The 12,717-nt window shown below is 61.5% G+C and overlaps 1 protein-coding gene across 2 annotated transcripts in view; it reads left to right on the top strand.

The window, feature by feature from the left end:
• Nucleotides 1–10,979: 10,979 nt before the first annotated feature.
• Nucleotides 10,980–12,717, top strand: part of LOC108297744 (troponin T, fast skeletal muscle) — an 8,421-nt gene continuing 6,683 nt past the window's right edge. For both annotated transcript variants that reach the window (XM_017520429.2, XM_017520428.2), the window contains exon 1: nt 10,980–10,998. The gene's annotated coding sequence lies outside the window, so the exon portion shown is untranslated. The remainder of the gene's footprint in view (nt 10,999–12,717) is intronic.

Raw genomic sequence — 12,717 nt, forward strand, 5'->3', positions numbered from 1 at the left:
GGCCGGAGTGAGGGGGTGAGTCAGGTGACAGACTGCTCTCCCCAACTTGGTGCCTCAGTTTCCCTGATCCAAGAGGCAGGGCCATCCAAGCTGGTGGCTTCACTGGCCAGCGGAGGGGCCAGCGGAAGCCGGGAAGGGAGTCTGCCGGTCGGACGGTGCCACCTGGAGTCCTGAGGGAAGAAAGCTGGTCTCCGAGCCACACGGAGCCTGCAAGACATGGTGGCACTGACAGTAACGGCCACCATGAATGCCCAGGGCCCCAGGGCCCCAGCGTGAGACAGGACCTGGAGGGAGGGCCCAGACCCTCACCCATCGAGCTCCAGGGCCAGCCCCCTCCAACAGCACCAGCCCCAGGGAGGACAGCAGACTCAGGGTGCGGCCAGCCTGGCTGTGTCTCTCGCCCACTTGCTGTGGGAGCCCCAACGGCGTCCACCCGGGGAGGCAGAGCTGGCCTCCAAAGGGGAGTCGATGGGAGCCTGGCCTCAGTTCCATGGGGGTCTCCCAGACCGTGGGCTGCTTCCTCCCCTGGGGGAGGCAGGAGGGGCCTGGGGCAATGGCGGGAGGGAACCCGGGCTGCGCAGACCTTTTTCCTGGACAAAACGTTTCCTCCCACAGGACATCTCAGAGAGATGGGGCAGGTGGACTGGGAAACTAGTGGGGGCCCAGCTCTGGTGACCCCCACACCAGTTTGGCCCAGAGACAGCCCTCGGCTTTGTGCCCCAGGGCTCCCCAGCACCCTCCTCCTCCCCTCCTCAGCCCATCAAGAATGTGCCCGCTGCTGGGAGTAAAAATAGAAGCTGACAGCTCCTAGAAGCGGAGGGGGGACCTTGCCTCCTTCTCCAAGCATGTCCTCGGCATCCCGGCCTCCTTCAGCCTCCTTCTCTGGCCATTCCTATACTTGGTAAGGGGCCTGCATGGGCACAGCACCCACCCCCCCGTGACTCCCCACACACCCCAGCCACCCAGCCACTGGCCAATGGGCTTCTGGGAAGATCAAATGTCACTATAACACGAGTCCCGGAGCCGGGCGCCAGTGCCTGCAGCCGGTCCTGTCCACAGGGAGCTCCAGCGCTTCTCACACGAGACCCACAGGTGGGTATGGGCAGGAGCGGCTGCCCAGGACTGGGGCCGACGGGGCTGATGGGGCCAACAAGGCCTCCCGTGTGTGGGTGGATGTCCTCTCGTTTCGGGGACACTCTGGGGTCCTGGGGCGCCAAGGTCCCTGGACCGTGCGGTGCCAAGCATCTCAACTTGAAGCCCCATGGCTCAGGGCTCCCAAGCAGCTGCTTCGGAGCCCGGAGAGTCTGGGGTGTGGACACAGTGGCGTGATGGTCTCGGCACCAGGAAGATGCAGAGGAAGGCGGGATGTGGAGGCCAGGAGGGAAAAAGTCGGGCTCAGGGAAGCCCAGTGTGAGGGAATGGACCGAAGTGGTGAGGCAGGGTGGCGCAGCGTGCGCGCTCAGTCGGAGGCGGAGCAGGGGACCTGCCAAGGCTCAGGCTGACGGCTTGCGGCTGCCACGCAGACATTTGCCCGGGCCCATCCTGGCCTTCCGTGCCGCTCACGAAGCCTGGGTCTCCAACACCACCGTTTTGTAGAGACAAAAACAGGAGCAGGAGGGCAGGGGCTCATGGAAGGCCATCCCAGGAGTGCGTCGGATTGGAGGCATCTAAAGCCCACGCCGCCTTGGGGGCCAGTGTCTGGAGGTGCAGGACAGAATGGACAGGGGCTGGGCTGAGGCAGGATGGGGCAGGAGTGAGGGGTGAGGGGCTGGGCCCCATCTTGTCCCTGGCTGCAGGCTGGGGGAGCAGGCGCTTAAAGATGCCCTGCCCAGCCTCCCTGCCCTGGACACAGTCCCCCTGACTTGTGCCGTCTGATCAGGGCTTGGTCGCCCCTCCTGAAGTCCATGGGAGAACATGGAGCAAAGCAAAGATTGGTTGGATGGACACCAGGTCTGGGAGCATGATTGGGGCCACAGCAACGGAGGAGCAGCCTGTCTCCCCGCCCTGCCCTGGCCCCGTCACCTCCAAAGGAGGGAAGGGTGACACATGCACCCCAGGAATCTGACTCGCACAGGCTATTTCCATGCGGCCCCTCTGAGACAGGCACTAACTGCACACCTGCTTTGCTCCTCAGCTGCTGAACTGCCACCCCCTGCCCCCAGTACACCCCCAACACTCTGTGGCCCCTCCCCACCACAGAGGCGATGACACAGGCCACACTGAGGGGAACAGAGCTCAGCAGAAATGCAGGTGCCTCAGTTTCCCCACTTGGAGAGTGGGCCTTTGCTGCTTCACAGTGGGGGACCTTGAGGTCACTCTGCCTGGGGGTGTCGGAGCACTCATGTGACTCTGGCCCGGGGGGACAGGAGGGAAATATGAGGAGCTGGGGAGGGCCTGGGTGCCCGAGGGCGAGGGGGCCGCTGTGGGCCAAGGAGGGCCGGGCTCTCACACCCGACTCACCCACGTCTTGGGTTTCTGGGCAGAGATGTCTTGCCTATTTCTGGACACCTCAGCTGCCACTGGCTCCTTATAAATAACCCACCCCAGGCAAGGGCCGAGCCGCCCCCATCTTGTAGTGGCCGACAGGTGTCAGCCCGGCCAGGGTAGGGGTGGGCACAGCAGGGCAGGGCCAGGCTTCACTCCCCCCCTTCAATGACCCTCCTCCCTACAGAAGGTGGCCCTGGAGGAGGCTGTGGGACTTGGGTCCTGAGCCAGCTGGGAGGACAGCACCAAGGGTGAAGCAAAGCCCGGGGGGCCAGTGAGTGGCCGGAGCGGGTTCACACTGGGGGCCTGGGCAACTCTGGCTGGTGGGACTGAGCCTGGCCCAGCCGGGGCAGTTACACGAGGCTGAACTTGAGGGGCAGCAGAGTCTCAGGAAGAGATTCTGGGATAGGAAAAAGCCGCCCCCATCGCCTGGAAGATAGCTATCTGTTGGTTAATTTCGCATGAAGCTTAAGTTGCTCTGGGAAAATTAACATTCTTGACCGAGGGTTTGGAAAACGCTTCCCACCTCAGCGATGCAACGTGGATGCATTTTTAGCTGATGAACGTGTGTTTTTCTTATACAGCACTCCCAGGGGGGGCCGTAACTATTGTCTTCCAGTGATCTGTGCTGTGTTGTCATGAACTTTGTTTCTAAAACCCCGGCCAACACGGTGCAGCTGCTCGGCGTCTCCCCAGGCCCAGCCGACCGGTGTGCGTGGTGGCCAGCTCACACAGAGATGGTCCCCAGCTCGCTGGCCTGGGGCCACCGCCGCACATGGACAGGGCGGCCAGTCCCGGGCACGGAGCTTCCCCTAGGCAGAGACAGATCCAGCGCATGCCCAGGGCCGGGGAAAGGGGCCACAGGGAGGGAAATGGTGGGGGGCTGCTTGCAGTCCAAGTGTGCCTGGCACGGAGCCCGGCTCAGGGGACGCACGAGAAACAGCCCAGACCCAACTCAACGCGCTCCAGGGCTCAGCACGATGTCTTCAGGAGACAGAACAGCTTCCCTGCTCCCTGATCAGGAGGGGTCCTCGGAGGGGTGTGGGGGGCACACCAGGGCCTCTGGGCACCCCAGAGGAAAACAGGCACAGTGGGAGTTTTGGGCTCAAACAGGGAAGAGGAGCTCTCACAGGGAACAGTAGGGTGAGCAGACTCCCCATCTCAGAGAGCCAGCCTTGGTCACCCAGGGGCTCACGATGAAACCCACCTACACCCAATGGGCAGAGAATATTCAGAGACAGGGTTCAGCCACATCAGCAAGATCTTCCTGTATCCAGAGTGGGCTGGACGGCATACGCCCTGCATTCTGGATGACCCCCTCAGGGGATGCTAGAGAGAGGATGTCTGCCCGGGTGGGGTGGACGCCACGGCCTTCCAACATCCCGTCCAGCTCCAAGATTCCAAGCTCCAGGCCGGAGCCAGGGCTGGAAGAGGGGACAGAGTCAGGGACGCCAAGGGCTGGGAGGGGCTGGGAGCCCTGGGGGAAGGGGGGCCCGAGGAGGTAGACTTGCCCAAGGCCAGAGCTGGCCCCTAAACCCTGCCTGCGGTCCCCCCACAGCGCTGCTCTTAGAGCCCACCTCCTGCCCTCTGCCCAGGCAGCTCCTCACTCTCTTTCCATCCTCTTTCTCTCTCAATCTCTCTCTGCAGAAACACCCCACCTTCACCATGTCTGACGAGGAAGTGTGAGTACTCAGCTGGAGGCCGACGCCCACCCGGCTCGGGACCCCGGCCCCTTGGCTTGGCGGGGCTGGAGAACACGCTAACGTTTGCACAAATGCAGCCTCACCTCTCTCTCTCTCTCTCTCTCTCTCTATCTCTCTCTATCTCTCTCTCCTCCGGCCCCACAGTGAACAGGTGGAGGGTAAGTGTAACAGCCATTCTCCTTCCTGCTCTAAATGGAAGGGTCACAGGTGGGCAGGGGCTGGGCTGTGTATACCATGGGTCCCCTTGGCAGCAGACATCGGCTGCATCCCATGGCTGGCTTCTGAGCAACCCAAAGAAAATAGCTGTCCGACTGGGGGCCTCGTCTCTTCCCCAATGCATAGCCACACGGTCCTGAGGGGCCTGCAGGGATGTGTCCGGCTCTGGGTCCTATCTCCACCTCTCTCACACCCAGTGTGGGACTTGGGCATCCAGGACCCCTGAGCCCCCTAAAAGCGACCACCATCACCAGAGCCTCTGCCTTCCCCAGCGCCTCCTCTGGGCCCAAGGACCCCCGACTGCCCGCCACTGGCCAGGGGGAATCTCTGGTCTGTCTAGAGCCAGGACATGCTGGCTCCTCATCCTCCCCCTCCCTTCACGGGTGGCCCTGTCTAACGTGGTCCCCTCTTTTGTTCTGTCCCAATGCAGAGCAGTACGAAGAAGAAGGTAACTCCGGCAACCGCCGGAAGCCCCCCAGCCCCTCCTTAACCCCCCTCTCCCGTGTGTCACTCACAGAAGCCCCCTCCCCAGGCTGCTCCAGGCCGTCTCTAGCTTATCAATATCCACTGTCCATCTTCCTCATCATTAACGACTCATCATTAATGACTGACGAATGAGGCCATCACTTAATTAATGATGAATGACAGTCATGAGATCATCACTAACCCCATCTCTTTAGTGGATTAATATATACTCGTGGTCCTTCATTAATCCTTCATCCTCCGTGTGCCATGGTGTGTGGGGCTCCCGGGGCTGCTCATGAAGGCCTCACTCTCATTAACACCAAGCGCCCTGCCATGCCCAGCGCTGCGTCTCTCTGCATCTCATGTCTCTCCATGTCTCTAGTTCCCTTCCGTGTCTCTCCCGGCACCCTCGTCTCTGTGTGCTGGTGTCTCTTTCAGCTTCTCTCTGTCTCTGTATCTCTCAGCCTCTTGGTCTCTGTCTCTCCCTGCCTCTGTCTCTCAGTCTTTGTCCCTCTTGGTCTCTTTGTCCCCATTTCTCCACCCCCATCTCCATCTCTGTCTGTCTCCATCTCTCCATACACCCCCAACCCTGTGCTGTAACCCTGGGTGGAGCCTGGAGCCCCCTCCCTGCACTGGCCAGGTGTGGTCTGTGGGCGTCTCCATCGTGCTCAGGCAGGCGTGGGCGGGTGTGGGCGCACCTGGGAACTGTGCGGGGCGGCGGTTCTCAGGCCGACGGCACTGCCCCGGAATCCCTGGCACCCACTCAACCGGGGAGCAGGTTCACGCAACCCTAACAGGCTGGGCTGTCCTGTGAGGAGTCTTGAGTGCTATGTTTTGAAAATATTTTGAAAACACTTGGCTACCCTAACAACGTGAGCAAAACATTTCTTTCTCTGCCGAAAAGGTGGAAAGCCTCATTTCCGTAAGGGACATGTGGCCCTGGAGAGCCTTCTTTTCTCTTGGGGCAGCCATATGGCAGGCCAGGAGGCCACAGAAGGGTCTTCTTGTGGCACGTCCCCGAAGACCCCTCAGTGCCAGCCTCATTTCCAGGGGCGCTCAGAGCCAGGCCTCACGCAGGCCTGTGGGTCTTGTCCCCATCCTCACTTGTGTCACCTGCAGAGCAGGACTTAGCAAGGGCCTCTGTGCACAAACGCCTCCGGGCATGGGAATACCAGGACCCCAGGAAGGGGATGAGGCCTCAGAAACCCCCCGGCTGGGCCCAGCCTAGCTGACAGTGACCAGCTCAGTTCGTGGGAGTCCCCGCTTGCCAGGGCTGGCCAGAGATAAAGGACTGACCCCCATCCTTCACCCCAGCCAAGCCAGCTCCAGGCCCTCTTCTCCAGGCTGGCGGCCTCCTGTCCCTGCAGCCCGAATACACTCCTCTAATGATTGTCTCTCTTCCCGCTCTCCCCCAACCCCACCTTCTCCTGCTCCCGGCTTCTCCGGCTCTCAGAGGAAGCCCAGGAGGAAGGTAAGTGGGGTCCAAGGCCCCGGCCCCCATTGCCCACCCCCCAGCCTTCCTGTCCCACCCAACACTGACCTCCACCCCGCCTCTAAGGATTGCCGTGTGTCCCTGTCTAACCCTCTCCTCTCTCCCTCTGCCACCTGCAAACCCCGGCTCTCCTCAGCTGCAGAAGTCCATGAGGAAGGTATGAGGACCCAGGACTTCTGGTCCCCATGTGGGGCCCGGGGCCTGGCTGGAGCCCACATGGTGGTGGGGGAGGGGTGGGGAAGCCACGAGGTGCCAGCCAGCCAAGGGGCCCCCACATGTGGCCCTAACATAATCCACTAACCACAGCCAATGCTTGACCAGAGAGGGCATGAGTCCTCGAGGGTAGGTCCCTTCCCCGCAGCCCCCCAGGTAGCAGGGCCAGGGACTCCCCAGGCAGGTGTGGGCTGGGCTGCTGGTCAGCAGGGCATCCCCAGGCATGGGGCAGAGGGGATGCTGCAGGGCCAGAAACAGGCCCAACCTAGCCTTCCACCCCACGGAGGGCAGCCCAGAGCCCGTGGTGGTGTCGACCCCTGGGCCTGGCCAGGACCCCCGGCCACATTTCAGGACAGCACAGGATGAGGGGAGAGAAGGCAGCTGGGGCGGAGCCCTGCAGCCCGGCACGGTGAGCTTCTTCAGACTCGTGCCTGCGCCAGCGCCCCAGACCCCCTCACAGCCCTCTGCTGCGGGACCCTTGGGGTTCACGCAGGCTAGGGGCAGATGGGAGGGCTAGGTCCCATGCCCAGATCAGCAGGCAGAGCCATCAGTGTCGCCTGGAGCTGCTAGCACCCTCGGAGGGTGGGAACAATCTGATCAGGCAAAGAGCAAGTGGGTCCCCAGCTGTGGGATGCCAGGAAGTGGGGGTCCTGGGGACACCTCCCACGGCCCACCTGTGGCTCTACCTCCCAGGGCTGCCAGCCATGTCCTTGTGGGCCCCTGGTGCCACCCAGCCAGCCAGGCTACAACCTTGCTCATGGGCCTTGGTGCCCGGTCCAAAGGCAGGGACACTCTTCTGGGGGATCCCCAGGACAGAGAGGGGATGGTGGTGAGCAAAGGAAGGCCCAGCCCCAGTGCCCAGCGTGCTCCACCAAGGGCGAGAGCCACAGCTCCCGGCCACCCTCCAAGCCTCAGTTTCCCCACCTGTGAGGCAGAGTATGTTGGGGATGCAGAGAGCAGGGTTTGAGGACGTGGGACTGGGGCGGTGGCCGCACCTGGGCTAACTCTGACCCTGTCTTGCTCGCTCCCTGCACGCGACCGGGCTGCTTTTCCATTAACCTCGGACCCTCTTCCTTTGACCTCTGACCCGTGGTTTTGCCTCTTGTTCCGTGGCCTCCTTGGCCCATGAAGTTCATGAGCCAGGTACGTGCATGACTTCAACGCCACATGGGCACCTGTGGCCATGTGGGGAGCGCAGGACCCAAGAAGGAACAAGAGGGGCCGCGTAGCCAGCACAACCCGGCCTGCTCCCCGCACCACCCAGCCCTGCCCTCCCCTGCTCTCCGCACCGCCCCTCTCACACTGGTTCTCTCTCCCTCCCACCCTCTCTGCCCGCCATGATGCTGCTTCTGCAGAGGAAGTTCAAGAAGGTATGCCGGCGCTTTCCAGACTCCAGAGCCCCCGTCCTCCCTTCTGTCCTCTCCCGCTTTCTCCCTTTTGCCCACCCCTTGTGATGTTTGCCACTAATAGCTTAGCCTGCTCTGGCCTCTGGGCTGGGGACAGAGTGAGGACCCTGGCTTAGGAAGTCCTGGCTAATGGGGTGAGGGCTTCCTCTGGGTCTCCCAGGCAAAGAGGATTTCATAGCTTGGGGATGACGAGGCTCTTCCTGGGCCGCCAACAAGAAGGTGGAAGGTGAGGGTGGCCAGCCTTGAGGCCCAGGCAGAGCAGGCCTTGGGAGGACAGTGCTGGGGTCCACTGGGACCCTCTGGATCCACCAGGGTGGTGTGGGAAGAGCCCAGGAGGGCAGGTCTCCACCCTGCTCCAGTTAGCAAGCCAGAAGCAGGAAGGTAGGGAGGGGTGAGGTGGAAGGGAGGGTGGAGGGGCAAGTGGAGTGAAGCAGAAAGGCAGGCTGAGGCCCAAGGTGGGGACGTGGGGACCCGGAACAGCCGGGGGCCATGCGTGCAAAGGCGCAGCCAGGTCCCGGCATCCCACCCATCGCCTGGGCCCGAGCCAGACACACCCGGTGTGAGAGGCCCCCTGGGTGGGCCTGCCCTCCCTGGCGGTGGGGCCCGGCCGTACCCCTGGGTGGAGGTCAGAAAGCTGCAGATTCAGAGCAGGGGCCCCAGCTGGGAAGTGCTTCTCGGCACCGCCCCCCACCGTTCTCAGCGGCTGTGGGGCTGAGGGCCTCCTCCCTGCTGGGCCTGAGTTCTGGCAGGACTCCAGCCTCAGAGAGGCCCCTGGACTAGAAGGGACGTGCTTGGAGGGGGAAGGGGCTCCAGCCTCACAGGAGAAGGTGTCCAGGAGATGTGGAGGTGACAGGGGCGCCGGGTGGCTCTGGAGCCAGCACTGAGGCAATCGGACAGACAGACAGACAGCAGGGGGGTGGCAGGAGCAGAGGAGGCAGGGTCGCCAGGACAGCTTTGCCACTTGGCTGTGTGGTCGCTCCCCCCAGCGCTCAGCCTCCCACCTGACCTCGCCTCCGCCCTGGCCAGCCTTCCCACCCCGAGGGGCTCCTCAAGTAGGCGCTGCATCCAGCAAAACCCCCAAATCAGGGATGTGGGGCCAGCAGCCCATCCATCATCCTCATCACGCCATTCCTTCCAGGCCCTCAGCCAGGCTTCTGCGAGCAGGACGCCCCACCACTCCCTCCCGTGCACCCCCCTCCAAGGTGTCCGGAACGGGTGACTCAGGCCCACATGCAAAACCAAGGGTGCCATGGGTCCTCTGTGCTGTGCAGGGGGCTCCCAGGCCACCAAGCGGTCTGCCATCAAGGAGGACTAGAGGCCCTTGAACCCCGGGCCAGGCGTGGGCAAGGCAGGACCCCCACCCTACCCCGGGGCTCAGGCCTGCTGGCCTCAGCCAAGTGCAGAGGACAGCGCCAGGTCAGACTCCGAGGGCCAAGGGCATCGCATGTCGATGGCCTTGCTGCCAACTAAGGCCCAGAGCAGAGACTGAAGGGACAGGGTGGGTGGGTGCAACAAGGCTGGCGGCAGAACCCCTCCCGGGCCCCAGCCGGGCCAGGCCAGCCAGGGAGAGGGAGCACGGGGGTCCCAGAGGGGCCCATCCCAGTCTCGGGAGAGCAGCCATGTGACAGTCAGAGGGCAGGCCTTGGGGAGGTCGGGGTGAGCACGCCTGGGCCCCTGGCCTGTGGATGGAGGCTGTGGTGGACATTCTGGACTCAGGGAGGGGCTCGTAGGGCTGAGACCAGCCAGGAGTTAGACCCCACGCTGCCGGCAGAGGCTTCTGAGGCCTGAGGGCCTATAGTCACTCCATGGCCTGCTGAGTTCCACCCAGTAACACGGGCTTCAAAGGCAGGGGTCAGGTGCCGGGAGGCTCCAAGACAAGGCTGCACCCACCCAGCCGCAGTGCCCTCTTTTTGGGTTGGGTCTCAGATTCCAGACCCAAGAGGACAGGCTGGGGGGACAGATGAGACCCAGTGCCCTTAGCTTCCGGCCTTGCCCCAAGAGGTATCCCTGTCCCTCCTGCTCTCCACCAGGTCTTCAGGGCAGGGCTCCACTGGGCACCCAGCCCCTTCCATCCCCCACAGGCAGAGATTCACCGACCCCACAGGCACACCCTGGGGAAGGGTGGGTCTGAGCAAGAGGGGTGGGCCCCGTGCCCACAGACCCCCGGCAGCCCCTCACAGCCCCCCTGCAGCCCCCCCACAGCCCCCCGCAGCCCCCCGCAGCCTCCCCGCAGACCCCCGCAGACCCCCGCAGACCCCCGCAGCTGCCCCACAGCCCCCCACAGCCCCCGCAGCCGCCCTGGCTTTTCTCTTGCGTGTGCGCTTGTGCCACCTCGAAGACATCGCAGAGGAGGATGCAGAAGGTAAGGGCCCACCCCGCTGCTGGGGGTGCAGGACCCTGGCTTTGGCCGACATGAGGAAGAGGACAGGCGCTCTCTCACTGCCCTGCCTCCCTCTCCCTCTGTCCTTCTTCTTTCTATTCCCCTGGCATGGGGGTCTCCGACGGCCAGGCCTTGCAGGCCTTGCAGCTCCGCAGGGTGCCGCCAGGGTCGGGCTGTGGGGGCCTCAAGGGTGCCCCTACTCCCAGCTTCTGCCACACAGCGGAGGGGGAGTAAGCAGGACCAGCCAGTAGCGCCAGAGCCCAGGCAGGGCGCGCCCCGCTCCTCTTTCCCCCGAGCCCCTTCCTTCCCAATCTTCATCCCAAGCCCCTGTCCTCTGTCCTCCCTCCCCTCCCTCCACAGCCTTCGAGGATGCTGCGGTCTCGCTCCTATTTCTTCCCTTCGTCTTCCTCACCCTTCCTCCCTGACCTTTTCCCTTCCAACCCCGCCATGGGCTTTTGCAGGCCTAGAGCAGAAACAGGGCCCTCTTGTTTCTGGGGGTTGGTGGGAAGACAGCTGGAAAGGAGGATGGCCCTCAGCGAGGGGGAACCCAGGGCCCCAGGCTGCCTGTTCTCACCCTGGCTGTCTCTCTCCTTCCCCCATGCTGGTGCTGCGCTGAACAGAGGAGAAGCCAAGACCCAAGTGAGTGTGGGGTCCTGGCGGGCCTGGCCAAGTGTGTTCTGGGGTGGGGCTGAGCGTGGGACACGGCCAGATGCCTGGAGCCTGCACTTGGAAGGATGGATGCTCAGGGCGCAGGGTGGGAGAGACCAGGGTCACCTGGGAGATGGACTTGGGAGGCCCAGCAGGGTCATCCGGTGCAGAGAAGGAGGGCTTCCTGCAGGAGGAGGCTACTGACAAGGAAGGAAGGAGGAGAGGTGGGCGGGAGAGAGTTTAGGAAGAAAGGTGGGGTGCTGGGGTGCAGGGAATCGGGCGACCACCACACCCCATGGCCTTTGGGGGACCGCACCATCCCCAGTCATAGTGCCTAGCTGTGACAACCGACAGGAAAGGGAGTCGGGAAGTGGAAGAAAGAGGGGTCTCACCCCAGAAAACCACTTCAGAAGGACACCTTGACCGTGTCCAAACAGCCCATTGTGCAGGGCCCCTGCTCCCCTCTGGGGCAGAGTTCAGAGGACCTCGTCCTCACCATGCCCGCGTGTGAACACTTCGTGGACTGGTGTTTTCAGTGCAGCTCTTGTGATTCTTCTGCTTTTGATCAGTACTCACAAGCCGCAGCACTCACTGCGCAATTCACCCTTTTATCTCAACTGCCCTTGCCCGAGTCTTGCTCTGCACGAGGTGGCCTCCCACAGCCCCTCAGCGCGCGCTCACGGAGAGCCCCTCAGCACACACTCTGCCGGCTTCTGCTTGGGGAGCCCTGTAGACTCTCCGGAGAAGAGTGAGAACATCTAAGGGCAGGGCCGGCACAGTTCCATCCTTTGCACTTTATTTTTCAGTGATTTTAAGTACAGTAATGCCTGATCACGAGATACTTTCTCATTTTAGAAAAATTGTTTGTGTTTTCATTATGAAAATAAAACACCTCATTAAAGAAAATTTGGAAAATACATAAAAGTCGAATGAAGAAAAAAAGTCGTCTATAATTCTCCTACCCAGCCAGCCAGACTGTGGAAAAGAGCAGAGAGAAATAAAAAGCCCTATTTCTTCCTTTTTTCCATGCATAGGGATTGGAAAAAAAGATTTAAACTCTGTGCTGTTTTTCAAACATGGTACTGTCTATACAGCCTTGAATTCTGCTTTTTTAAAATTTAGCACTATTCATAAGTATTTTTCCATGTTTTTACATAGTCTTCTTAAATATTTTGAATGGCCACATAATATTCCATCAATTGGACAAACCATAATTTTCCTAACCATTCCCCTCTTGCAGGCTTTCCTCAATATTTTACTATCATAAATAACGCTGCTTGGAAAGCGTTTTCTGTCTGTAGGGTTATTTCCGTAGGCTACATTCCCAGAACTGGAATTACTGGGTCAAAGAGTATGAATGTTCTTAAGGCTCTGGCATGCTGTGCCAAATTGCTTTCCACAACGGCCTGGAGCGCTGTCTCCTACGTGGGATGTGAGCGAGTCCATACCCCACACCCTCCTCACCCGAGGACAGAAACGTGCTTTTACGTCGAAGCCTCTGATGGATGGGAAACGGCATCTCATAGCTGTCTGGCTCTGCGCCCCTAGAGTCACTCGGGGCCAGCATTTCCCTGTGTTTGTGGATGGGTCGTCTTTTTTCTCTGAGAATTGGTAGCTCTGCCCGTTGCTCATTTGCCTCATGGTGGAGGCGTCTCCGTGTTTTCTTAATCATCAGTTTGCATAAGGATATAAGTCTTCTCTGTATTTGCT

Source organism: Cebus imitator, unplaced genomic scaffold, assembly GCF_001604975.1.
Source record: "Cebus imitator isolate Cc_AM_T3 unplaced genomic scaffold, Cebus_imitator-1.0 Scaffold836, whole genome shotgun sequence".
NCBI lineage: Eukaryota > Metazoa > Chordata > Mammalia > Primates > Cebidae > Cebus > Cebus imitator.